This window comes from Tupaia chinensis, unplaced genomic scaffold (genome assembly GCF_000334495.1).
Source record: "Tupaia chinensis unplaced genomic scaffold, TupChi_1.0 Scaffold149333_1, whole genome shotgun sequence".
Classification (NCBI taxonomy): domain Eukaryota; kingdom Metazoa; phylum Chordata; class Mammalia; order Scandentia; family Tupaiidae; genus Tupaia; species Tupaia belangeri.
The window spans coordinates 324,495-337,631 of NW_006209177.1; positions in this window are offsets into that span (position 1 = coordinate 324,495).

Consider the following 13,137-nt stretch of genomic DNA (forward strand, 5'->3'; position numbering starts at 1 on the left):
TTCAAAGGCATAGAAACTATATCTAGCATCTTCTCCAACCATGATGGAATTAAACTTGAGTTTAATTTCAAGAGAGATCCTCAAAAATGTACAAATACATGGAAACTAAATAACATACTGAATGACTGAATTACTGAGGGAATAAAGACCTCAATCAAAAGATTCATGGAAGCCAATGACAATGAGGACATGAGTTTCCACAATCTTTGGGACACTGCTAAAGCAGTCATAAGAGGGAAGTTCATAACAATTTGTGCACATAAGAAGAAGGAAAGAAGGCAAATGGATCACCTAACATTGTGCTTCAGAGAATTAGAAAATCAACAGAAAAAAATTTCAAAATAAACTCCAGGAGAAAGGAAATAATAAAGATACGAGCAGAAATCAATGAAATAGAAAACTGGGACTAGCAGTTGGCATAATGGCTATGTCACTGGACTCCCATTAAGTCCGCCACAGTTCGAGTCCCGGACCCAGTGGCTTAAACTCACATCAGGTGTGTGTGTGTGTGCCCGAGATCCCGAGTTGAGAATGGAGGAGAAGGGATTGTGACACGACCACCTCCCATCACTTTCTGTCTCTCTGTATCCCTCTGTGTTTCTGGCAAGCACACACGTCTTATAGCAAAAATTTCTCATAAAGAAACCAAAAATATAAAGAAAATTAACTATAAAAAAATTAATGAAAGCAAAAGCTGATTCTTCGAAAAGATAAACAAAATTGATACACCACTGGTGAGACTTATTAAGAAGAAGAGAGAAAGAAACCAGGTAACTCAAATTTGCAATGAAGCAGTAAATAAAAAACAGACATAGTAGAAATACATAACATCAATAGGGGATATTATGAACAACTATATACAAAGAAACAAGAGAATCTTGATGAGATGGGCAAATTTCTGGACACATATAATCTACCAAGATTGAACCAGGAGAATATAGAAAGTTCGTATAGGCTCATAACAAGCCAGGAGATTGAATAAATAATAAACAACCTCCCTAAAAAGAAAATCCCTTGTCCTGATGCCTTCATCTCTGAATTCTACAAAACTTTCAAAGAAGAGTTAACCCCCATTCTTCTCAAGTTATTTCTAAAGATCCAAAAGGTTGAATCTCTCCCAAATTCATTCTAAGAAGCCTCCATCATACTTATCCTTAAAGCAGATAAGGACAGGACAAAAAAGGAAGATTATAGACCTATATCTCTGATAAGTAGATGCAAAGATTCTCAACAAGATACTAGCCAATGGTATCCAACATCTTGTAAAAAAGGTTATACAACACGACCAGGTAGACTTTACTCCAGGAATGCAAGGTAGGTTCGACATATGCAAAACCATAAATGTAATACACCATATTAACATAAAGAAAGATAAAAAACCATATAACCATATCAATTAATGCAGAAAAAGCATTTTATAAGATACAACATTCCTTCATGATCAAGACTGTCAGCAAAATTTGCATAGAAGGGTCATTTCTCAACACAATAAATGTTATCTATGAAAAATCCATAGCTAACATCATCCTGAATGGAGAAAAACTGAAAACTGGTACAAGGCAAGGATGCTCACTTTCTCCACTCCTTTTCAATATAATACTGGAAATCCTCATCAATGTGATCAGAAAAGAGAATAAAATAAAATGCATTAGAACAGGAAAAAAAGAGGTGAAACTCTCTATTTGCAGATGACATGATTGTACCCATATAAGACCCAATGGTATCTATGAAAAAATTCCTCTGAAAACTGGTACAAGGCAAGGATGCTCACTTTCTCCACTCCTTTTCAATATAATACTGGAAATCCTCATCAATGTGATCAGAAAAGAGAATAAAATAAAATGCATTAGAACAGGAAAAAAAGAGGTGAAACTCTCTATTTGCAGATGACATGATTGTACCCATATAAGACCCAATGGTATCTATGAAAAAATTCCTGGAAGTAATACATGAATACAGTAAAGTTGCAGAATACAAAATCAACATACAGAAATCTATAGCATTTCTATATATGATCAGCAGGCAGACTGAGATAGAACTGAAAAAAGTTATTCCACTTACTATAGCCACAAAAAGTATAAGATACCATTGGAAACAAAGTTAAATGCCTCCACAAGGAGAACTACAAGAAACTAAGAAAATAAATTGAAAATGACACAAAAAGAGTGGAAGGACATCCTGTGTTCCTGGATTAGAAGAATTAATATAATCAAAATACATGGAAACTGTACATGTTCCAGAACAATTTTGAAACTACTGAAGAAATTAATCTACATATTTAACAAAATCCCAATCAAAGTATCAGAAATATTCTTCACAGATTTAGAAAAAACAATCATACAATTTGGAATCATAAAAGACTTCATATTGCCAAAGTAATCCTGCACAAGAAGAGTGGAATGGGCAGCATCTCATTCCCTAATCCAAAAATACTACAAAGCTGTTTTAATCAAAACAGCATGGTATTAGCACAGAAACAGACAAGTGGACTAATGAAACAGATTAGAGTCCCAAGAAATAAACTCTTAAACATACAGCCAACTGATTTATGAAAAAGGATACCAGTCAATCCAGTGGGAAAAGGAAAAACCTCTTTAGCAAATGGTGCTGTTGGGATATCCTCCTGCAGAAAGATGAATCTGAACCCCTACCTCTCACCATTGACAGAAATCAACTCAGAGTGGATCAAAGATCTAAACCTAAGACCTCAAGCTAAACTTCTGCTGGAAAACATTGGGGAAACTCTGGGAGACATTGGGACAGGCAGACTTTTAAAATAAAACCCCCAAAGCACAGTCAACAATCCCAAAAATAGACAAGTGGGATTATATCAGACTAAGAAGTTTCTGCATGGCAAAAGACAAAGTAATTAGTGTGAATCTACAGCCCTCAGAATGGGAAAATATTTTTGTAAACTATGAGTCAGATAAGAGACTGATAACCAGAATACGCAGGGAACTCAAGCAGCTTTCCTGAAAACAGATCACCAGTCCTATTAAAAGATGGGAGAATGAGTTAAAAAATCACTCTCTAAGCATGACATACAAATAGCCAAAAGACGTGTGAAAAAATGCTCAAAATCCCTCATTATAAGGTATATGCAGATCAAAACAATAATGAGATACCACCTAACCCCAGTCAGAATGACTAAGATTGAAAAAACAAAAAACGATAAGTGCTGGTGGGAGTGTGGAGAACAGGGAACTGTCTTAATACATACCAAATGTTGTCTCTACTGCTGTTGGGAATGTAAATTGGTCCAGCCATTGTGGAGAACAATTTGGAGATTCCTCAAAAATCTACAAATAGTACTACCATATTGATCCAGCAATCCCACTCCTTGGTATCTACACAAAGGACAGAAGAATTCTTAATTGGAAAAGTGCTTGCACATCGATGTTTATTGTGGCACTATTCACAATTGCTGAAATGTGGAACCAACCCAATTGCCCATGAACAGATGAATGGATTGAAAAATTGGTGCATATACTCTATGGAATAGTACTCAGCTATAACAAAACAACACCCTGACTTTTGACAGAAAGTCGATGAATATGAAAGATTTACTGCTGAGTTAAACAAGCCAGGCTATGAAGGAGAGACATTGTATTTCTCCACTTAATACATACAGAGTGTCCACTCTCTGTGACTGAAATTGAATGACTAAAGGATATAGAAACACAGTACATGGCTGTGAATACCATACATAGGGTGGGAAGAGGGTGGGTGAAAGGGTAGAGTCTGAGGAAGGACATTAAAGAGAAAAATAGAGAGGCAAATAATTTATGAGACAAAGAAATGGGTTATTATCTGTTGAATATAACTTTATAGTATTGTCAACTGGACTGATGAGAAATGGACACATGTTGGAATAGTCACTTTGCAGGATAAATAACGTCATTGAATGTATAAAAGAAATTGAAATAATAAATAAATAAATAAATTTTAAAAAGAAAATGAAAAACTTAGAAATAAAACTAACCAAGGAAGTGAAAGATCTCTTTTTTTATTTTACATTTTTTATTTTTTATTTAAAGTTATTTATTTACATTCATTCACTATACATCATTACAACATACAAAATGAGATTTCTCATCTCCCCACACTTAAAGTTCAACCACTAGAGTTTGTGGGCTGGAGGCAGAATTATCAGTGGAAAATCTTCATTTCACTTATTCCCCTGAAATCACTAGTTCTCTTGATCTCTCTCTCTTTTTTTTTTTTTTTAACAAAAAACAGCCAGATCCTGTGTGTGTTCACAGAAGAGAGAGAGCCACTGTGGAAAACAGTATGTAGGTTTCACAAAACCTAAAAGTAGAATGAATGTTTGACTCAGTAATTGCATACCTGGGTCTTTCCCCAAAGGAGAGGAAAAGACTCTGTTGGAGAGATATTTCCATATTCACATTCAATATAGTGTAGCATTATTCACAACAGCTAATACATGGAATCAACTTAAATGACTAACAACAAATGACTGGAATAAGGTACTACTTAGCCACAATGAGATCCTGTCATTCAACACAAAATGGACAAATCTAGAAGACTTAATGCTAAATAATACATACCAAATGTTGTCTCTACTCTATGAGTAAAGAGGGCAATTGAAGATACCAGAAACTGCACAGGAAATGAGGAATAGAAGAAGAGGGACTCAGGAAAAAACATTTAACAGACATGATAATGCCTGTAAACAAGGCAAATATATTTTATTGAATGGTATAATGCAACAGAACCAAAACAAACAAACAAAGATAGGTGGGGAGTTTCAACAGAAGGTACACAAGGGCATGACAATTTTGCAATGATTTTATGTGCTTTTATGCATTTGTTGATGCTTATCATGCTTGTGAAATATTTTTTGCAATTTCTGTAAATGACAGAAAAGCTCCATGGTTGTTAGATAGGAATTTGTATTTTTTAAAGAATTATAGCAAAATTGGAACCCTTGTGCATTGCTGGTGCAAATATAAAATGGTGTAGCTGCTGTGGAAAAAATATATGGCAATTTCATGGGAGAGGGTGAAAGGAGAGGAATCAAGGGAAAAAAGAAATAAACAGAATATTTAAGGGTCACAAAAATGGAAAATTATCTGTTAAGTTCATGAAATAAGTCCCTGAAAACAACTGTATGGGGTAGGTGTTACTTTAATTTTTTTTTCCAGCCTAAGAAATGAGGAATCAGAACTTAACGAGCATCCAAGGACATCCCAAATTTGAGCCCACCTCTGCTGAACTCCCAAATTCTTTACCTTGCTTTCTATATTACTAGTCATTTTGTATAACTCTAAATCCTAGATCTGCAAGTTAATATTTTTCAAAAATAGTATGGTAAAATACACATAAGACATGGCATTTTAACCATTTTAAGTGTACAATTCAGTGATATTAGTTATATTCACAATGTTGCACAAACATCACATTATTCATGTATAGAACTTTTTGTCATATAAAACAGCAACTCTGTACCAGTTAAGTAGTAACTCTTATTCTCTGTAACTCCAGCCCCTGTTACTTCTATTCTTCTTTCTCTTATTGAAAATTTGCCTACTCTAGGTACCTCATATAACTATATCAAGACAATGTTTTTCCTTGTGTTCCTGGATTATTTCACTTAGCATAATATTCTCCCCCACATAGGGGGGAAAATGTGCACTCACTAAAGGGAGCATAATGCTTTTATAATTCGTTTATTCCATGGCATATATCAGAATTGCTTTGCTTTTTAAGACTGAATAATAGTTCATTGTATGTCTATCATATTATTCATTCATTCACCTGTTGATAGACATTTGGGTTGTTTCCACCCTTTGGCTATGATGCATAAAGCAGATATGAGCATTCAATTCCTTTGACTATATATACATACATAGGGACTGGAGTGGAGTTACTGGAACATATATAACTCTATTTTTAAATTTTTTCCATAAAACTTTTAAAAATATATTTTGTTATTTTTTTATACAGTCACTGAATATTATTATAGCTTGCAAATGGTTTGCCCCTCATTAATCCACTGTATATTAGTTCATATAAAGATACACTTTATCATAACAGATAATTTTCCATTTTTGTGACCCTTAAATATTCTGTTTATTTCTTTTTTCCCTTGATTCCTCTCCTTTCACCCTCTCCCATGAAATTGCCATATATTTTTTCCACAGCAGCTACACCATTTTATATTTGCACCAGCAATGCACAAGGGTTCCAATTTTGCTATAGGGCGCGTGCATTCGCTGGAAAGATAGAGAGAGACAGAAAGTGAGAAATCATCCCCCAGGGGAATGGCCACGCCGCAATCCCTTCTCCTCTATTCTCCTCTTGGGATCTTGGGCATGCACACACAAGTGCCCAGCGTGAGTTTAAGCCACCGGATCCGGGACTCGAACTGCAGTCGACTACATGGGAGTCCAGTGACATAGCCATTATGACAACTGATGGTCCCTACTTTTTTCTTTTCATAATAGCTATCTCAATGTATGTGAAGTTGTATTTCATAGTGGTTTTGATTTGCATTCTATAATGACTAGTGATGTCAAGCCTCTTTCCATGTACCAATTCATAAATATAGAAAAGATGCTGCTTAAGTCCTTTTATGATTTTGAAATTTTTGTTATTGTTGTTGGATTTTTGATTTTTTAATTTAAAATATATTTCAAGAGCATGAATCATATATAATGTATTATGCTAGCCAATGTGAGAGATAAAAGACAGTTCTGACCCTAAAGTAATAGTAGTACTGGGACACCTAACACAAATATGCAAATGCTGAATAGATGAGTTTGAGAAATGCCAAAAGAGACACTCACACAGGAGAAGAACAGAAAACACGCAAGCATTTGGGGAAGTAATCAGATATAACCCTGCATGAAATATGTAGCACTAAAAATGAGTCTTAAATGATGGATTGGATTTCAATAGGCAGCAACAGGGCTAGTAGAACATTCAAATAGAAGACATGTCACAATAAAATCCATGGATGCAGGAAAGTTTTGTGTACAAGTAACTAGTCAATTTGTTCAAAAAGGTTCAATAAGGCTTTACCATTGAGGATCTTGAATGTCAGAACAAGAGATTTCTAACTACTTTAATAGGGAGCTTGCAGAAATTTTTGAGAAGCAAAGAGATCTGAAGAGAGCAGAATTGGGAATGTATCTTCCATTTCCTTGCTTTTTTGTTCTTTCGTTTAGTTGTATATCATACACTCTTTAGTTGATGTGTTGTACATATCAAGTATCCAACAAATGATTGATTGTTAGCATATAACCCTATGTACCATTTTCTGATATGTCATTGATATGAATATGTAGAATATCAATGGAAATTTTAGCAGTCTGACTCTCTATATAATTATTTTGTCAAAGCTACCAATGCTTTTCCAGAATAATGAATGGGTTACCTGAGTGTGTCTTTTATTCCGGTGGATTTTGTAAGAACTGCAGCTGTTTTATTAGAATGTGTCTTTGCTGGTAAAGTTAAGATGAAAATGGAACTATTATAAATAGAACACAGGACTCCAAACGAGGCCTCAATAATTTTCTAGCTGCAGATATGAAACTCTAGTTAGTTCCAGCCTACACACTATAGCTGATTCCTGTGATGGCAAATGTGAATAGCATTTTTAAAAAAATAGAAACAATTCACAATGAAATCAACATAGAAAAGGAAAGTCATCTTACAGTAACCAGATTGAATGGCATAATTTTTCTTCCCCCACAAAAAATATCATTTGTAGTTTCTGAGATCAGTAGAAACTGAGGCATTGGTGAGCTTGTTTAGTAGCATTTATGATAGTGTTAGCTTCTTTAGTCATTATTCAAGACTAAACCATAGAATATATATATTTATTACAATTTAAAACAACTCATACTCATTCTAAAGGGTCAAGATTTCACCACATAATGATGTTGCCAAACGTAAAAAAGAAAAAGTTCAGAAATTGTAGTGAACTGATACTCCAAGTCGAGGGTGATGAGCACTACATTTTTGTTATTGTTGTTGTTATAGGGTGTGTGCACTCGCCAGAAAGACAGAGATAGAGAGACAGAAAGCAAGAAATAATCCCCCGGGGGGAGAGGGGGCGGGGATGGCCACCTGACTATCCCTTCTCCTCCATTCTCCTCTTGAGATCTTGGGCACACACACACACACACACACGCACCCAGAGTGAGTTTAAGCCAGTCGATCTGGGACTCAAACTGCTGTCAACTACATGGGAGTCCAAAAACCTAGCCATTACACCATCTGCTGGTCCGGATGAGCACTACATTTATTGAATGCTTACAATGGGCCAGATACTGTGCTAAACACTTGACTGTCACTCTTCCCTATATTCCTGTGGGGCAACATTATCCTCTTAAAATTGTAGGTGTGTCAACAGTTAAGTAGAGTTAAGTAGTAGTCAGGCTTGGCTAATAGCTGACCCGGGAATCTATGGCTTAATACAACAAAGGTTTATTTCTCATTCTGTCTCAATTTAATTGGATCAGGGGGGAGGTTCTACTTCAGGCATTCGGCAAGGAAATTGAGGAGTCATTCCCTCAAATGTTCTTACCATATTCTAGGGCCTTGAAATTTCCACCAGGTTTTTTTGCATCCAAAGGTAGATATCAACCCAAATCCCCATCTAACTATTACATCCACCTCAGATGAGGCGAGGTATAGTGCTCTCCATCAGGTTCAAATATGTCTTTACCTGGTTCTGTGCCTTAGGAAACAATGAGCCAAGTTACCCATCCACCATACCAACACCACTCAGAATATAATGGCATCATCTATACCAGTTCAGTCTCCTTTTATTTATAAACAAGTAAACAGATAATCTGAAAAGGTACATTACTTTCTTTGACATAGAGCTGGATCAAGACTTTAGGTCTTTTGATTCTTACTATTGTGCTACATGTTTTCTTCCATACTCTTTTTTTTTTTTAAGTAAATTGTTATAATGTATGTCATTAGTATAATTCACTGAATGAAGATAACTTTAAGGTCGAATTCAGTCTCCTATCCAATGTGCGACTTCCTGTTATTTGACTAATGTTTACTTTTCTGCTACAGGGTCCACTCTTAAAACATCACAGAATTTCCTTGCAAAGTGAAGACAGGTATTTGAAGCCCATTAAAGTTAGTATTGGCCATAAAAGCTTTCTTTGATTCCATCAGGGCCTTGGTCTACTTTTGGCCAAGGGCTAATGACAGAGATAATGACAGAGAGAAAAAGTGAAAAGGAAATACCTTCAGTGGAGTTCATGCTGCAATCTCTTCCCTAGCCTTTCAGTCAACCAGAGTCACAGGCAAGTAAGTTCACATCAGCATGTACAGGTATATCTGGGATCCAGATTCTGATCTTCCACTTGGCTTCCAGCATTGTAGAATGTTGTGCCACTGCTGAGACACTGTGGCTGCTACTTTCCTATTTGCTGGATCCTAGTTTGCCCTTACATAAAATGTTAGCATGATACTAATAAAATCTAAATTTCCCTTAATAAAAGTTGTTTATTAAAATCCATAAAAAGATTGTAGTAGATTCTAGCAAGATACTGACTCAGATTGGAATGTGAAAAGTATAAATGTCTGTTCTTGCACTTGAATGCAAAAAGTAAAGCACACAAAGAATGTGGGAGACATAGGTTAATATTGACCAATGGGGTTGTTGGGTAGATGTTTTAGGACTATACAAATTATTGTAGGTACTTTATTATGTAGGCACTGAGATAGGTCATCAAATACTTCTTCAGATATATCACTTCTGAAGTGTTAACATTATCTACACCAAGTCCTAGCCCTCTTGCACTGGCATGACCACGTTGTATCAAGTATAAGCATCTGGGATGGTGAAATAAATTATATATATCCTATGAAGAGTGAAGGCAGAAACTGAGGATGGTTGGTTGCAGAAAAGAAGTCTCTGGGAGAACATGAGTTCTACCTTCAAATCTGCTGAGTGCTATTTGCCTTTCTATAATAGATCCCTTTTCCACTCTTGTTCACTCCCCTTCTTTTTGGATTCTGATTGGATTCAGCCAGTACAAGGCAACAAGAGATTGCTAGTGGAAGGAGAGGAAAGTTATGGTATTTATTTCTTTTATTTATCTATGTCTTCCTAGCTGAGCTTTGGCTTTGCAGTGACTGTGCTCTTCTCCTGGGGGGAGGTCATAGCGCCTATTGGACTTTAGCAACTTACTAGCCACAGTGTTCTTCAACTCCCACACATCACCTTATAAGCTGTCACTTCATTGAAATCTTTAATTATATCTTCGAGTGTGTTATCTGTTTTCTGCCAGATTATTAATGGATAGTTGTCTTCATTTATTAATAGAACACAGACTAAACTGTGGTATCAGAGAAAAATACTAGTGTTAAAGGAGACGAGTTGTAGTGAGAGATATTTTGGTTCCACATTTATAATATTAGAGCTCTCTTGAAATAGAATGGGTTAACTCACAGGGTAGAGAATTCCCATTTTTGAAAGAACTTATGCAGAACACCAGGCTTTTTACTTTTATGTTAAGAAAAAGGTGAGCATAGATAAGAGTTAATGCTAGGTAACTTAAAATGCCATTTAACCTGATATAAGAAAGAGTAAACTCTGTTGAGATATTTTATGTCTTCTTATTTGCATCTGAATTTGCCATGATCAAGTTAGTAGAACTCTTAAAGGGAGTGTGATAAGCTTTACCACACCACTGGGCCCTTCTCTCCATTATGAGCATCCTAGTATATGTGGCCTGCTAATAGGCAACTAGCCACAGTGTTCTTCAACTCCCACACATCACCTTATAAGCTGTCACTTCATTGAAATCTTTAATTATATCTTCGAGTGTGTTATCTGTTTTCTGCCAGATTATTAATGGATAGTTGTCTTCATTTATTAATAGAACACAGACTAAACTGTGGTATCAGAGAAAAATACTAGTGTTAAAGGAGACGAGTTGTAGTGAGAGATATTTTGGTTCCACATTTATAATATTAGAGCTCTCTTGAAATAGAATGGGTTAACTCACAGGGTAGAGAATTCCCATTTTTGAAAGAACTTATGCAGAACACCAGGCTTTTTACTTTTATGTTAAGAAAAAGGTGAGCATAGATAAGAGTTAATGCTAGGTAACTTAAAATGCCATTTAACCTGATATAAGAAAGAGAAAAATATGTTGAGATATTTTATGTCTTCTTATTTGCATCAAAATTTGCCATGATCAAGTTAGTAGAACTCTTAAAGGGAGTGTGATAAGCTTTACCACACCACTGGGCCCTTCTCTCCATTATGAGCATCCTAGTATATGTGGCCTGCTAATAGGCACTCCAGGGAAAGGGATAATAATAGTCAAGCTGCTTTCCCTTTCCCTTCAAACAAATCAAAGTATCAAATGTTTGCCTGTACTTGGACTTCATGGTTTCTTCCACCTCACCTGGTCCTCCCTACCTCCCCTGTCTCTTCCTTCATCATTCTGTTCACTAATTTATTTTCTGGTCCTACATTTTCTCAACAATACCAATGTCAAGTAGTATGCAAACTACTTGATTGGAAAATTTAGCAGGAGTAATGATACATTATAAAGGTAAAAATCACATAGTTCATTCACCTCATGTTTTTAAAGAGTTCACAGTCTGGTAGGACAGATATACAAGCAGATGCTGACAAAATATTTTGTTCTTGTTTTCTCAAACTCTTCTCTGTGCTTTGGAAAATTTTCTTTCATGTGACCACACATCCAATTTTCCTTTAAGCCCTTCCTCGCCCTTTGATAATCCATTCTTAACTTTTCCCTATACTTTTTCAGATTTTTTTTTGAGATTTTTGCTATAGGGCACGTGTGCTTGCCAGAGAGAAAGAGAGAGACAGAAGGAAAGAAATCACACTCTGGGGGAATGGCCATGCTACAATCCCTTCTCCTCCATTTTCTTCTCAAGATTTTGGGTATGCATGCGCACACACCCAGTGTGTTTCAAGCCATTGGGTCTAAGACTTGAACTGTGGTTGACCATGTGAGAGTGCAACACCTTAACAACTACACCATCTGCTGGCCCTCTTTTTCACATTCTTAAACATCACTCTTGTGGTCACCTCTGTATCTGATTTCCAACACCTCTCAGTCATCTCTCTTGACTTTCTTTATCAATGTTAAGAAGATGGCACTCACTGTTTCCACAAAAGGAAATGGTTACATATTGCTATCTGGTTCCAACAAGTATAGTGAAAAGTTTGTGTCCTATTTTTTCCACTGAGGGTAAAAAAAAAATACACACAGTCAGGAAAACAAACTGTAGTTATTATAAAACCCAGGAAGTATATGTATACACAACATTGCAATATAGCTCATTATACAATGAGTAATTAATGAAAAAAATTAAATAAAACATACTGATTCTGTTTGGAAGCCTGATAAGTAAGAATTAGTAATCATTAATTAGATGTATCAGAATTCCTTTTTTAAAAGGATTTTTAAGAGTGATTATCAAGTTTCTGCACTTTTCAGTCTTACTACCAAAAATGTCTTTGTCATAGTTGCATTGACATAATGCTATTGATTTTTTTTCAAGGCCACAGAAGACCATCATATTCAAGTTGCTGGGCTTGTTTTTAAAGTTTCAAATAGTCCACGATTTCTTTAGAGGTCATTCTATTTAGAGATATTGAATTATGGATTTAGAGTGTAATAGACTCTGTCAGTCATGTTAGGTAAATGTGTACTGCAGGAAAAAAGGAAGAAATAAAATGATAACCATTGTACGGAGTGTGATGATCAAGCTAAATGGAACATTTTCTGCAAAGGAAGTGACTTTTTATTAACTTAGACTAATGTTCTGAGGACAAGCATGTGTTTTGTAAAGTATTTTGCTCACTATAGTTTAAAAGCTATTGATGCTCCACACTTCTCATCACCACCCCTATAATTTAGAGTCAGGTCAATATTCAGAATACATGATGTTGCCATGTATTACCTATATCATGGCCTCTTATTTGATCAACTGGCAATGAGTCAAGTGTCCTTTTAAGTTGTAGCAGCTGCATGATGCACTGATAAATAGACAACATAAGGTCCAATGGAATAGTCACATGATATTAATACATAGACTCATTTCCAAAGGCATGGTTTGAAGTTGATTTAATTGTTGCCATTTTGCAGAATATGAGAA